The sequence below is a fragment of the Eleutherodactylus coqui genome, chromosome 3 (genome assembly GCF_035609145.1).
Source record: "Eleutherodactylus coqui strain aEleCoq1 chromosome 3, aEleCoq1.hap1, whole genome shotgun sequence".
In the NCBI taxonomy this organism is placed as follows: Eukaryota; Metazoa; Chordata; class Amphibia; order Anura; family Eleutherodactylidae; genus Eleutherodactylus; species Eleutherodactylus coqui.
The window spans coordinates 289,884,499-289,896,751 of NC_089839.1; the positions used below are offsets into that span (position 1 = coordinate 289,884,499).

At 45.7% G+C, this 12,253-nt stretch overlaps 1 long non-coding RNA gene across 1 annotated transcript in view; it reads right to left on the bottom strand.

Moving 5' to 3' along the window:
- LOC136621855 (uncharacterized) overlaps positions 1 to 12,253 on the bottom strand; it is a 39,257-nt gene that overhangs the window by 18,868 nt on the left and 8,136 nt on the right. Inside the window, exon 2 of the long non-coding RNA XR_010791280.1 lies at positions 9,338 to 9,415. This is a non-coding gene — a long non-coding RNA (uncharacterized lncRNA). The remainder of the gene's footprint in view (positions 1 to 9,337; positions 9,416 to 12,253) is intronic.

Here is a 12,253-nt window from a genome sequence, read left to right on the forward strand (position 1 = left end):
GGGTCGGCGCTGCTATCGCATCCAGAGGTTTCGCACACACAGAACACCGGCTTGCCGCAGAACGCAGTTACATGCGTTCTGCGATCCGATATCCTATAATTTTTGCCACAGGCGTTTGTTCTGCATGTAAAATTCCCGTTACAAACCCCCGTGTGAGACTGAGCCCTAAGGCTGGGCTCACACAGGACGGATTTGCTGCGGAAATTCTGTGTAGAACTTTGCTGTAGCAAATCCGCTTGCGGCCGCTAATCCCGGGATTAGCAAACCATGTGCACGAGAGTTATCAAAAAGGTGGCCAGGATGTTGTGTAGGATGCATTGGGTGTACACAGTAGTGTATGTCCCCACCTGAAGCACTGAGACCCTGACAGTGCATCGGGCCCTTCAGGGAGCAGGCGCTGTATAGGGGAGAAGCTGTCTGCAGCATAGAATGGCTTTTCTATGCACAGTGCTTGCCAGAAAAAAAAGGACAGAATAGGTTAATAAAACATATTGCAAAAATACTTAGATTCGCTTATTCTGTGCATTTTTTTTAAACTTGTGTAAAGTCTTTCATATCTCATTCCTATTGCATAACTTTTTCCACAGCAATTGAGCCATGTGACCATAATGTAGTTTGGATCCTAATATCCAAATACTGTATGGAAGTACTTGTCGATGGACTCCTCCACAATTTGGGTGTCTAGCGGAGAATCACAGAATCATGCACTACTGTGTAAAGTCAGATTATTTGCAGTGAAGTTTTCATTTTTCTTTGTAAATTCCAGGTTCAGAGAAGAAAAATAATACATTCTCCCAGAAAAAGGAGACCAGGCTGTTCTTTGACTAGAATGTTGATAATTTTTCAAACACATCAGCGGACACAGGAACTGACTGTTATCATTATTACTTACATTTTCCTAGCAAAAAGATTGAAAGAGTCCAACAGTCCCAAAATGTCACAACAAATTATATTCTCTTGTCATTTCCCCTAAGGCAGGGATGCACAACCTTTTCTGGTCTGAAGGCCATATTGTCAGATCAAGCCAATTTCAAGTGCCACAACAACACTTCAGGGGTATTACTATATATGACATTTGTGGAATATCAAATGTATATGTCATAAGTGTCTGATAGGTGCTGATTTCAGTTCCAGGACTCACATCAACTAGGAGAATGGGTGTTCCTTACTCCACCATTCACATTGCACAAAAGAAAAGCTCGTGGATAGATGAGGCTCTTTCCCTTATCGGTTATATAATTACTGAGCAGCTGATTGTTTTACTACTTCCTTAAACTACAATATAGATAGGTGCGGAACTGGTGTAATATGTCTCCACTGGAAGTATGGGTTGAGATATGGGTTGGCGGGGCTGAGTTACAGCGGACGGGCAGGTCACTCCCACAGCTGCGGATTGGCTGATGTCCTGTACACATGTACCGTCTCTTCCCGCTGACAGCTCACACATCTCCTCGCCCTCCCACTCCTACTGCCATCTCTACTCCGGGCCCTGCTGTCACTCTCTCCGTTGGGCTCTCCACCCGCCCCGACTGTTCCACGTGAGCACCCTGGTCGGGCATAGCCAAAGCTGAACATGGTCTAAAGTAATGCTGGAGACAACACAACCTGGTGGGTGTTGGACAGAGGTGCATTAGACAGGGCAGTGTCATATCATCAGGAACACACAGGTAATGGTGGAAAGATCAGGATCCACCAACAGAACTGAACAATGAGGTTCTTATCACACTGCACTTCTGTAGCTCAGCCGTACTTTTCTTTTACTTTCTATGATGTATTAGGTTATCAGACGTGTATGACTAGTCACTGGGGTTAGCTGCACTACTTCTTACACATCTAATTATAATTTCCCAAGAAAAAATACACTTTTACAGCCCAGACAAAAATGATATGTTATTGCTGTCTGGGCCCATAAGTCTGATCATTAATGCATCTCTCACACATGAATCAGAGACAGAAAATTGCAAAATTGCATTCCTGCTGTATTTCTCTGCATTGTTTCACCAAACATGGTGCTAAAAAGCATTTCTTGTTAGTGTTTTGTAACAGGCATAGTATGATAAAGTGTTCTCGGACACAGCAGCCCAATGCTGAAGAAATATACAGTTCACAACCAGGGAGGAAATGTAACTACTGTTGCAGGAGTTTAGCTAGATTAGCCTGCTTTCACAGCTGCGTAAGGGCTCATGCCTACGACCGTCGCGGGGCAGGCCATGGATTTACGCCGCGGGAGTACCGCAGTGGTAAACAAAACATCCTTGCTGGTGATCGCGGAAAAACGCTTGTTTTTCCGCAGTCTCCACTAATACTATATTAAAAGGGTTGTCCCGCGGCGAAATCAAAAATTGTTTTTTTCTACCTACCCCCACATTGTGCCCAATTAAAAACAATCCCTTTGTTATTTTTTTTTTTTTTTAATCGCTTACCTGCATCCCCGTTCGGGCAGTTTCTTCTTTTCTTCTTTTAAAGATGGCCGCCGGTCCTTTCCCAATGATGCACCGCGGTTTTCTCCCATGGTGCACCGCGGATGTCTTGCGTTCCACTGCCGATTACAGCCACCTAATTGGCTGATCGGCACCACGTGACAGAGGCGGAGCTACGATGACGCGGAGAAGACCAGCTCTCCGGCACGAGCACGAGCAGAAGACCGGACAGCGCAAGCGCGTCTAAAGAAGCCAGCAGACACAGAAATTAGACAGCTCCATGGAGACGGGGACGCCAGCAACGGAGTGGGTAAGTGAATAACTTCTGTATGGCTCATATTTAATGCACAATGTACATTACAAAGTGCATTAATATGGCCATACAGAAGTGTATAACCCCACTTGATTTCACGGGACAACCCCTTTAATGGAGACCTCCCGCGGCATAAATCCGCGGAAAATAGAACATGCTGCGTTTTTTTACCACTCGTGTAAATCCGCAATAAATTCCGCATGTCGGCATTGGCTGGCAGAAAAGCTATTAGGTTCAATAGAACCTAATAGCTGCACCCTATAATTTGGGGTTTATTGCTTTTCATTGCCCATAAAGGGATGAAATAGGAAGGGATGGCGCTAGATATGAGCACACACATCCGAAAATTGTCCGCACATTCCAACTGTTGTATTTTAGCATGCATAATCATTTGTTCCTGGAAGATAAGGGTCACCATACAACACTTATCCTTTCTCCATATGGGAGAATTAATATGCATGCAAACACCACAGAGCTCAAAGTATGGCCTTTGTTTTAAACAAAAAAAGTATCAGTAAGGGCTTGTGTCCATGGGCGTTTTTTTCTCGCAGCGGGACTCATGCCCCTGCAGTGACCTGGCGCTCACCAGCTCCCGGTGGCTCGCTCTGCTCTGTGCCCGCTGCCTCCCAGCCGGCGCATCACCAGTGACATTTCCGTGTGGGCCTCTGCGAGACCCGCACAGAAATAGGACATGCTGCGATTTGTTTTCCACGCAGACAAATCGCAGCTGTGTGCATAGGATTGCATTATGTAATGCAATCCTATGGCAGTGGGCATGGGCGGAAATTTTGCGGAAAATCCCGTCGCAGAATTTCCGCCCGTCTGTAGGAGGCCTTAGTCTTCTTTTGAACTGTAATATGAAGTATTATGTATTGAAAGTCTGTATGAAATGGAGAGTACCTGTAGACTGAAATCAGGGGTGCAGCTAAAGGCTCAGGAGCCCGAGTTCAAAAGTTCAGCTTGGGCCCTCCTCCAAACTTGTACCTGTACCCGTTCCCAAACCTAAACCGCGCTACCTACAGCTGCAAAACACATACACATATATGATCTGGCCCCTTGGCATAAGCTTTCCAAACATGACTCATTTCCTGGACTACATGAGAATTTGTTTGTAGCCCCTTAGGCTGTGTTCATGTTTTTGGAACCTCAATTAAAAGGGGGAAAAAAATCAAAAAAACTTCATGCAGTATTCAAAAACTATGTGCGTTTTTAAGAAACTGCAAATGCTATTAAAAACCACATCTGGAGATATATAACTTATACCAGCTGTACATATATAACTATATACAGGAGATACGTAGTGTGATAGTTTATCCTCCAGGGGTGGGGCGGCAGCGACACACGGGAGTCCAAGTAGTGGGTCAAGTGACTTCATGCTTTATTTTGTGCAGCACACTCCAAGCACACAAAATGAAAAGTCCATAGAATATACACCGCGCAGGGTGCTCAGGTTCACGCAGAGACACCAAAGGAAGCTGCACCATGCAAGGTGCTCAGCAGTTTTCTCCTCAGGCTTTCAGGCCCTGACTTCCTGGAGCTGCAGTCTTTTATGCTCCAGTCATGAGGTCAGGGCCTACAACTGCGCTTCCAGAGAACTAGGGTGAAGTTGTGGGCTGGAGCGCCACCCTGTCCAGACTAAAAGCCTGGAAGGGAGATATACTCCATCCATAACTTCACCCTTTAAATGCCTACAGTAGCTTACACCAGCATGCTCCATATCACTGTATATAGATGTACATCTCTCTGTATATAGAGATCCGGAGCATGCGGGTATACCCTTTTAAGGTAATTTTACAGCTCCCCTCCTCTGCCATGAGACACTGTCAGTGCACTACCGGCCGGGCCGATCATACAGCCGGCAGTGCGCTGACAGACTACAGCAGTGGCGAATCACAACTGCAGTCTCTCAGCGGTAGGGAGCACCACACACGGGGGGAGTTTGCAGCGTTTAATTGACTACAGACTGCCCCCCGGCCTTCCCCTCCCTGTCACACACAGCCGGCCCGCAGCCGTAAAACACAATGTGGTGGCCCCACCCTAGCTAAGCAAGCGGGTCACAATTACAACCCCTAGCGGAACACCAGTGACTGAAATATTTGTGTTAGCACAACAGATTTCCTGTGAGCAATCATATTACCTTACTTTTAGAATATATCTTATATGGAAAATGCTGATTACAGAAACCTGTCCCGGCTTATAAACATTTCTGACAACACAGTAGGATTTTGGCTGCTGATTGCATAAGTCTAGTTCTGCCTGTCTGGGTAGAGGGCAGGTCTGCTTTGAATCTGACATAACTTGATAATTCAGCAAGATAATTACCAGTTGTGTTAGGGCTCATGTCCACGGGCAAAATGACATTTAAAATCCGCAGCGGATCTCCCGCGCGCGGATCCGCACCCCATAGGGATGCATTGACCACCCGCGGGTAGATAAATACCCGCGGATGGTCAATAAAAAGGAATTTAAAAAATCTGGAGCATGAAAAAAAACGTGCCATGCTCCATTTTAGTGCGGATCACGCTCCGGATGGCCCCCATAGACCTCTATGGGTGTGGGAGATCCGCTGCGGATTGTAAATACTAATTTATCGGGTGCATGAGATCCGCTGCGGATTTAACCCCTACCCGCTCCAGGACGTACCGGTACGTCCTCGGAGCATGGTACTTACCGCAACAGGACATACCGGTACGTCCTGGGGATAGTGCGAGATCACATAAGATCCCGCGCTATCCTGCAGCGGGAGCCGGCTGTCAGTCACGGCCGGCGTCCCGCTGCAACAGCAAGGGGGAAGGGGGGGGGGGGCATGCCCCCCCCCCCCCTCCCCGCTGTTAACCCCTTCCCTGCCGCGATAAGTAGATTGCGACAGGGAAAGAGTTGACAGAGATCGCGCTCCCTCGGTGTCTCCGGCCGGCGAGAGCCCGGCCTGTCGCCATGGCAACAGGACGCCAGACACTGGCGTCCTGTATTGCCTGTGCCTATAATCGCTGTATAGGCGATAAGGCATGGGGGAGCAGTAGCTCTGCCATGCCTTATGACAGCGATCATAGGCACAGTACTGCAAGTCCCTCAGAGGGACTAGAATAGTGTAAAAGAAAAGAAAAGAAAAATGTAAAAAAAATGTAAAAAAACACCTTTTTTTATGCTTTTTCTAATATTAGCATAAAAAAAGGGAAAAAAAAATTAAAACCCCACATATTGGGTATTGACACGTCCGTAACGACGTGTACAAAAAGTTGAACACGCTTTTTATTTTGTACGACAAAAAGCGTAAAAAAACACGCTAAAAAACAGAGGCAAAATGCTAATTTTTAGCATTTTGCCTCCCAAAAAATGCTATAAAAGTGATCAAAAAAGCCGTACATTCCCCAAAATGGTACCAATAAAAACTACAGCTCATTTCGCAAAAAATAAGCCCACATAGAGCTCCGTATTTAGAAAAATAAAAAAGTTACAGGACTTTGAATGCAGCTATAGAGAAACAAAATGATTTCCAATAAAAAGGGGGTTTTATTGCAAAAAAGTGTAAAAACCTAAAAAAAATATAACAATTATGGTATCGTTGTAACCGTACCGACCCCCAGAAAAAATTTAGTGTGTCATTTATGCTGCATGATTAACGCTGTAAGAAAAAGAAAAAGAAATCTATGGCAGAATTGATGCGTTTTCTCTCCCTGTTATCATAAAAACTTCTTTTTCAGTGGCCTTGCGTTTTTTTTCACGCGCAGATGCAAAAATGCCATCCGCGTGCATACACGCGTGAAAAAAAACGCATCCGCGTGTCATCCGCATGCAATAAAATACAATAAAATACTATTTTAAGCTCATCCGCACTGCATCCGCGGCCCAAATCCGCGTTACAAATCCGGAGCAGATTTGATTTTCCCCGTGGACATGAGGCCTTAGGCCTCATGTCCACGGGGAAAATCGGGCCCGCTACGGATTCTCCATGGAGAATCTGCAGCGGGTCCCTCCTGCCCCGCGGACATGAGCGCCGAAAAGGAGAATAAATGAGAATAAACTTACCTCCGATCCGCTCCGTTTCTGCTCTTCGCGGCGGCGTCATCTTCTCTCGTCGCGGCCGGATCTTCATTCTTCGGCCCGGCGGATGTGCACGATGACGTCGGTGACGTGCCCCGCGCATGCGCCGGTCCGAAGCAAAATTATCCGGCCGCGGCTGAGAGAAGATGGCGCGGCGCCGAAGAGAAGAAACGGAGCGGGTAAGTAAAATATGATTTTTGTGTCCCGCGGATCCGGACGGCTTCCATAGGCTTCAATAGAAGCCCGCGGGAGCCGTCCCCGCGGGAGACCCGCATGAAAATGGAGCATGGTCCAGATTTTTTCATGCTCCATTTTTTTTTAAATCACTTTTATTGACGATCCGCGGGTATTTATGTACCCGCGGGTGGTCAATGCATCCCTATGGGGTGCGGATCCGCATGCAGGAAATCCGCTGCGGATCCTAAATCCTATTTTCCCCGTGGACATGAGCCCTTAAGGTCACATTTACAGAATCTGCACAAAAAGTGAAAGTTAAGCTTAGAGTTTTGGGTTGCTGACTATGCTACATTATTATTGTCCTTCTATTGGCTGCTCGGCTCAGTAATAGTACAAAGAAATATATGTTGTCACTTATATATAACTACTAGAGATGAGCGAGCGTACTCGGAAAAGCACTACTCGCTCGAGTAATTTGCTTTATCCGAGTATCGCTGTGCTCGTCCCTGAAGATTCGGGTGCCGGCACGGAGCGGGGAGCTGCAGGGGAGAGCGGGGAGGAACGGAGGGGAGATCTTTCTCTCCCTCTCTCCCGCCCGCTCTCCCCTGCTCCCCGCTGCGACTCACCTGTCAGCCGCAGCGGCACCCGAATCTTCAGGGACGAGCACAGCGATACTCGGATAAAGCAAAATACTCGAGCGAGTAGTGCTTTTCCGAGTACGCTCGCTCATCTCTAATAACTACTATATTTGTGCTCTTTACTAGGGGTTCATTGACACAGTTACCTATCAGGGCTATAATGCTGCTCTAGCTGTGGGCAGTACAGTATAGTGACACGCATGCTAATTTCAGCACTCTCACTAAGGCCGGCTGCAAATGTCTGGATTTGCATTGCGGAATCCAGAACAGGTGTCCGCCTCCGGATACCGCAGCAAATAGCGCCCATAGCATGCGATGGAAAAGCACTTTTTCCTGCACATCACAGACTAGACTCACTAAAACCAATATTTATTCAAATATATTGACAAACAAATATAGGATACCAAGACAAAACACCTAAATACAAAAAAACCTAGAGTAGAATCAATATGTTTTAAATATTAGTGAAAAAAACTACTTTTATGGTGGTTGAAGAGAAAGTGTCTAAATAGACTTCCGTGTATGAATTAGTTATCGATATTGAAGCTCGCTATTAGAAGTGGAAAGAAAGAACAAAGACGAAAACTTCAGAAGGCAAGTAAGGGGTAAGAGACACCGATCACAAACTAACATGTTTTTACACAAATGCACAGAGCATGGGAAACAAACAAGGGGAATTGGAGCTCCTAACACAGGAAGAGAAATATGATGTCATAGGCATCACGGAAACTTGGTGGGATGATACACATGATTGGAAGAGAAGGCTTGAAGGATACAGCTTATTTATAAGAAACAGACCTAAAAAAGGGGAGGAGGTATTGAGTTGTATGTTAGGAAAACATTCATTTCCACAGAGATTCAAGCTTCAGAGCATGGGAGTTCTGTAGAAACTGTTTGGGTAAGAATACAAGGAGAGAACAACAGAAAGGACACCATTGTGGGCATTTACTATGGGCCAGCTGGACAAGTAGAAGATATGGAGGAACGCTTTGTACATCAGATGGCTAAGCTCTCAAAAAAGCACAACATAGTGATCATGGGAGATTTTACCTATCAGACATTTGTTGGGAATCTCTCTCAGGTAAAAGTAATGGATCCAACAAATTCTTATCCTCTCTTGCTGACAACTTTATCTTCCAAAAGGTAGAAGAGAAAACAAGGGGATCTGCTATCTTGGACCTAATTCTTACCAACTCGGAGGAAATGGTAGGGGAAGTACGGGTGGCTGGGACCTTAGGAGGCAGTGATCATGCTATCCTTGAATTTTGTATAAAAAGGGGAGGAAGACCTGAGAAAACTCAGACCTCAAAGTTGGATTTCAGAAAGGCAGATTTTAATGAACTCAGAAGGAGGATAGGAAGAATCCAATGGCTGGATGTTCTTAAGGACAGAAATGTCCAAGAAGGTTGGGAAATATTGCAGAATGAGATTCTCAAAGCACAATCGTTACCAATCCCTAAAAGAAGGAAGAATAGGAAGCATTTAAAGAGACCAGGATGGATGAATGCAGAACTTACACATATGTTAAAAACAAAGAAAAGCATGTTTAGCAAATGGAAAGAGGGGGGGATATCTAAAGAAGAATATAATGCAGTCTGCAGATACTGTAGCGCAAGTGTCAGAAAAGCTGAAGCTAATAATGAATTGATGCTTGCAACAGAGGCCAAAAGCAATAAAAAAGGATTTTGGGGGTATGTGACAAGCAGAAGAAAAGTCAAAGATATGGCATTTGTGAATGTGTGATTTACCTGCGGTTGCGAGGTGTTTTTGGGGGGAAAGTGCCTTGCATCTCATCTGTGAAGTTCCGTTCCTCCTGTGCGAGTTTCCTGTACAACAGAGGATAGAAAGTGTTTCACATTGATTTCAAGGGGAAACCTCGCATCGCACTTGCATGCACATCGCACAGCATGCGAGAGCCATGTGAAGCATTAAAGGTCCATTGAAATCAATGGCTGATGCATTCCGAGGAACACAAAAGGTTAGAGCATACTCGTGTATACGACTCCATTTGCACAAATCTTACGTGATTTTCTCAGCCGTGTGAAACCGGCCTAAAAGAAACAGAATAGTCTTGTAGATATGGTGCGTTCCTCTGCAGTCCTCCGCGCTTTCTGGTATTTCTTATGGTCATATTATTCTTTCAAATAACATAACATCCTTATGAATTTTCGCAGCCCCAAAATGTTTTCCCCCATACAACTACGGATCGGCGCCCGTGTGACTAAGCCCTAATAGCATTGATTTACTGCAATGAGTGCAACCCTATTGAAGTAAAAGTTCTTTGATGCAGTAAAGTCCTCAGAACTAGTATACTGATTTGCAGTTGCACCAGTCAATAGATAGTTTAACCTAGGATAGGTTGTCACAGCCTTCAAAGGATTAGCTATCTATCATAGCATACGACCACATGCATGGGGCAGATATACTGTGGATTTTCCATCATGGAATTGCATGTGGAAAATCTACAAAATATTACACACTAGAAAAGAAATTGTTCTCAGTGAGAAGCAAAATGACCTTCTAGATATGATACCGTTTAATGGCCAACAAATAAAATGATGTTAACAATGCGAGCTTTCATGGCTACTTAGACTTCATCATCAGGTTTGGTTACACCCTGCCTGATGAAGGGGTGCAACATTAATACTGTACAATCATTTTATTTGTTCACCAATGACAGTGGAGGTTGTTATGAGCGGTTGATCCTCCCACGGGGCCGGAGCTCTCTGGTCAGTTGAGCAGTCAGCGAGTGAGGATGCACACCAGGATTCTGCTGCTATGGCTTGGCCCCTACGGGACCCCAGTGCCACCTGCCCTACGGACAGTTGTGCTTACGCTTCTGGCGAGATCTTCTGAGTGACGTCTTGCTGGAAAGAACTTCAGTCAGGGTATATTTTGAGAGCCCTGTGAAGGTGACAGGGCGACTTCATCGGGTACTGCAGCAGACATGTCAAGAAAGGTCCTGATTGGAAACGATACACGCAGACGGAAATGGCCCAAGGCTGGGTTCCCACGGGTCGGAAATCCCAATGGAAATCTCGTGGATTGGCCACACAGAAAAAACATGAGATTTCCGTGGGATAAGTGCTGCTTCAAAACCTGCGGCAGTTTGTCGCAGGTTTTGGAGCAGATCGGCCGCCGGCATTCCATTGCAGCTTTCTCTCCCCATAGAGAGGAGAGAAGCTGCAACGGAAAGAAAAAAAAGAATTGACATGCTGCGGCAGTCAATTCCGCGCCGGCTAAGCGCGGCTTTGCTGTGATGGATTGGCACCCTGTATGGACGAGATTTTTGCTAAATCTCGCCCACATGGCTGGCTAATCCCGGGATTAGGAGCCGTGGGCGGATTTGCCACACAGAATTTCCGTGGCAAATCCGTACCATGTGAACCCTGCCTAAAGATTAGACTCCAGTTTAGTGCAGGAGCGCTTGTGGACCTGTTATTGTACCATTAATAAAATTTCCAAGCATCCGAGATTAGTCACGAGCCTCCATACACGGCACAACCTGCAGCTCCAACTCCATCACTCTTTTCCCCAGTGGCAAGGGACATATCCCAACCACCACCTCAGTCATCCTCTTCAAGTGGCATAGTCAATGGCAGGATCGATCAGCCACCAGGGGATGCCAAACCACTGAAAACACCACGGCAGGAGCCAGATTGGTGCCAGGCCTTAGCTATGACATATAGAGACTATCTTTGAGACTGGAATGCTCGAGAAGGGATCCATCGTTGAAGGGATCCATCACAGTACAGGAGTACTGTCCTTCTTTGATGCTGTCAAAAGTTATAGATGTATTCAGGATCGTGATGATATTGTTTTTGTCTTTCCTCTGTGTGGGGCCCGGAACTATCTACTTGGCTTGACGAGCCGAAGGTCATTGAGCGGGTGATATGAACTCAGGTGATAATGGGGCCCCATGGAACCTGGACGGCTGTTGTAAGCCGTCCGAAAGACCACAATGCACCCTTACCTCACAGTGACAAGGACTCGTGTAGTGACCCGAAGCAGGCACTACAAAAGGATGTATACAGTTTTATTTGAATGTATGTGTGTCACTTTAAATTTACAATTGATATAGAATACTTTTGGTAATTGGAGGATCAATAACTCACAGTTAGAGGATAGACTAGGGACGTTTCTAAAAAAAAGATAGAAAAGGGAATTTACATAAGAAGAAATAAAGAAGGAAGAGTTCCTGCAGTTACCAAACTCCAGAATGTCACCTATGGAAAACTGGACCTACACTGAAACTGCATTGGAAATCTGCAAATAAAAAGTGAGTTTTAGGGCGCCTACCCACTTGCGTTGCCGATTTTCGTGGTGTTTTTTGCGAGTTTTTCCACGGCGTTTTTTGCGTGTTTTTTGCAGCCCTCCATTGACAATCATGGGTGCACTAAGAGAAAAATAAGGAGACATATGCAACTGACAGTTCCTATGTGAAAAAACCCCACGAAACGGAAAAAAAACCCCAGATGGACAAGAACACATTCTATACTAATTGCTCTTGAGAAAAAAACGCAAAATATCACAGGAAAAAAGATCGCAAGTGGGTAGGCACCCTTATTGTTTCACCCTTTACTCTGACTCCTGGAGCTCCTTCTCACCAAAGACCACCTGCCCTCTACCACATACTACACCACCCTCCAGGGGAAGGGACTCCA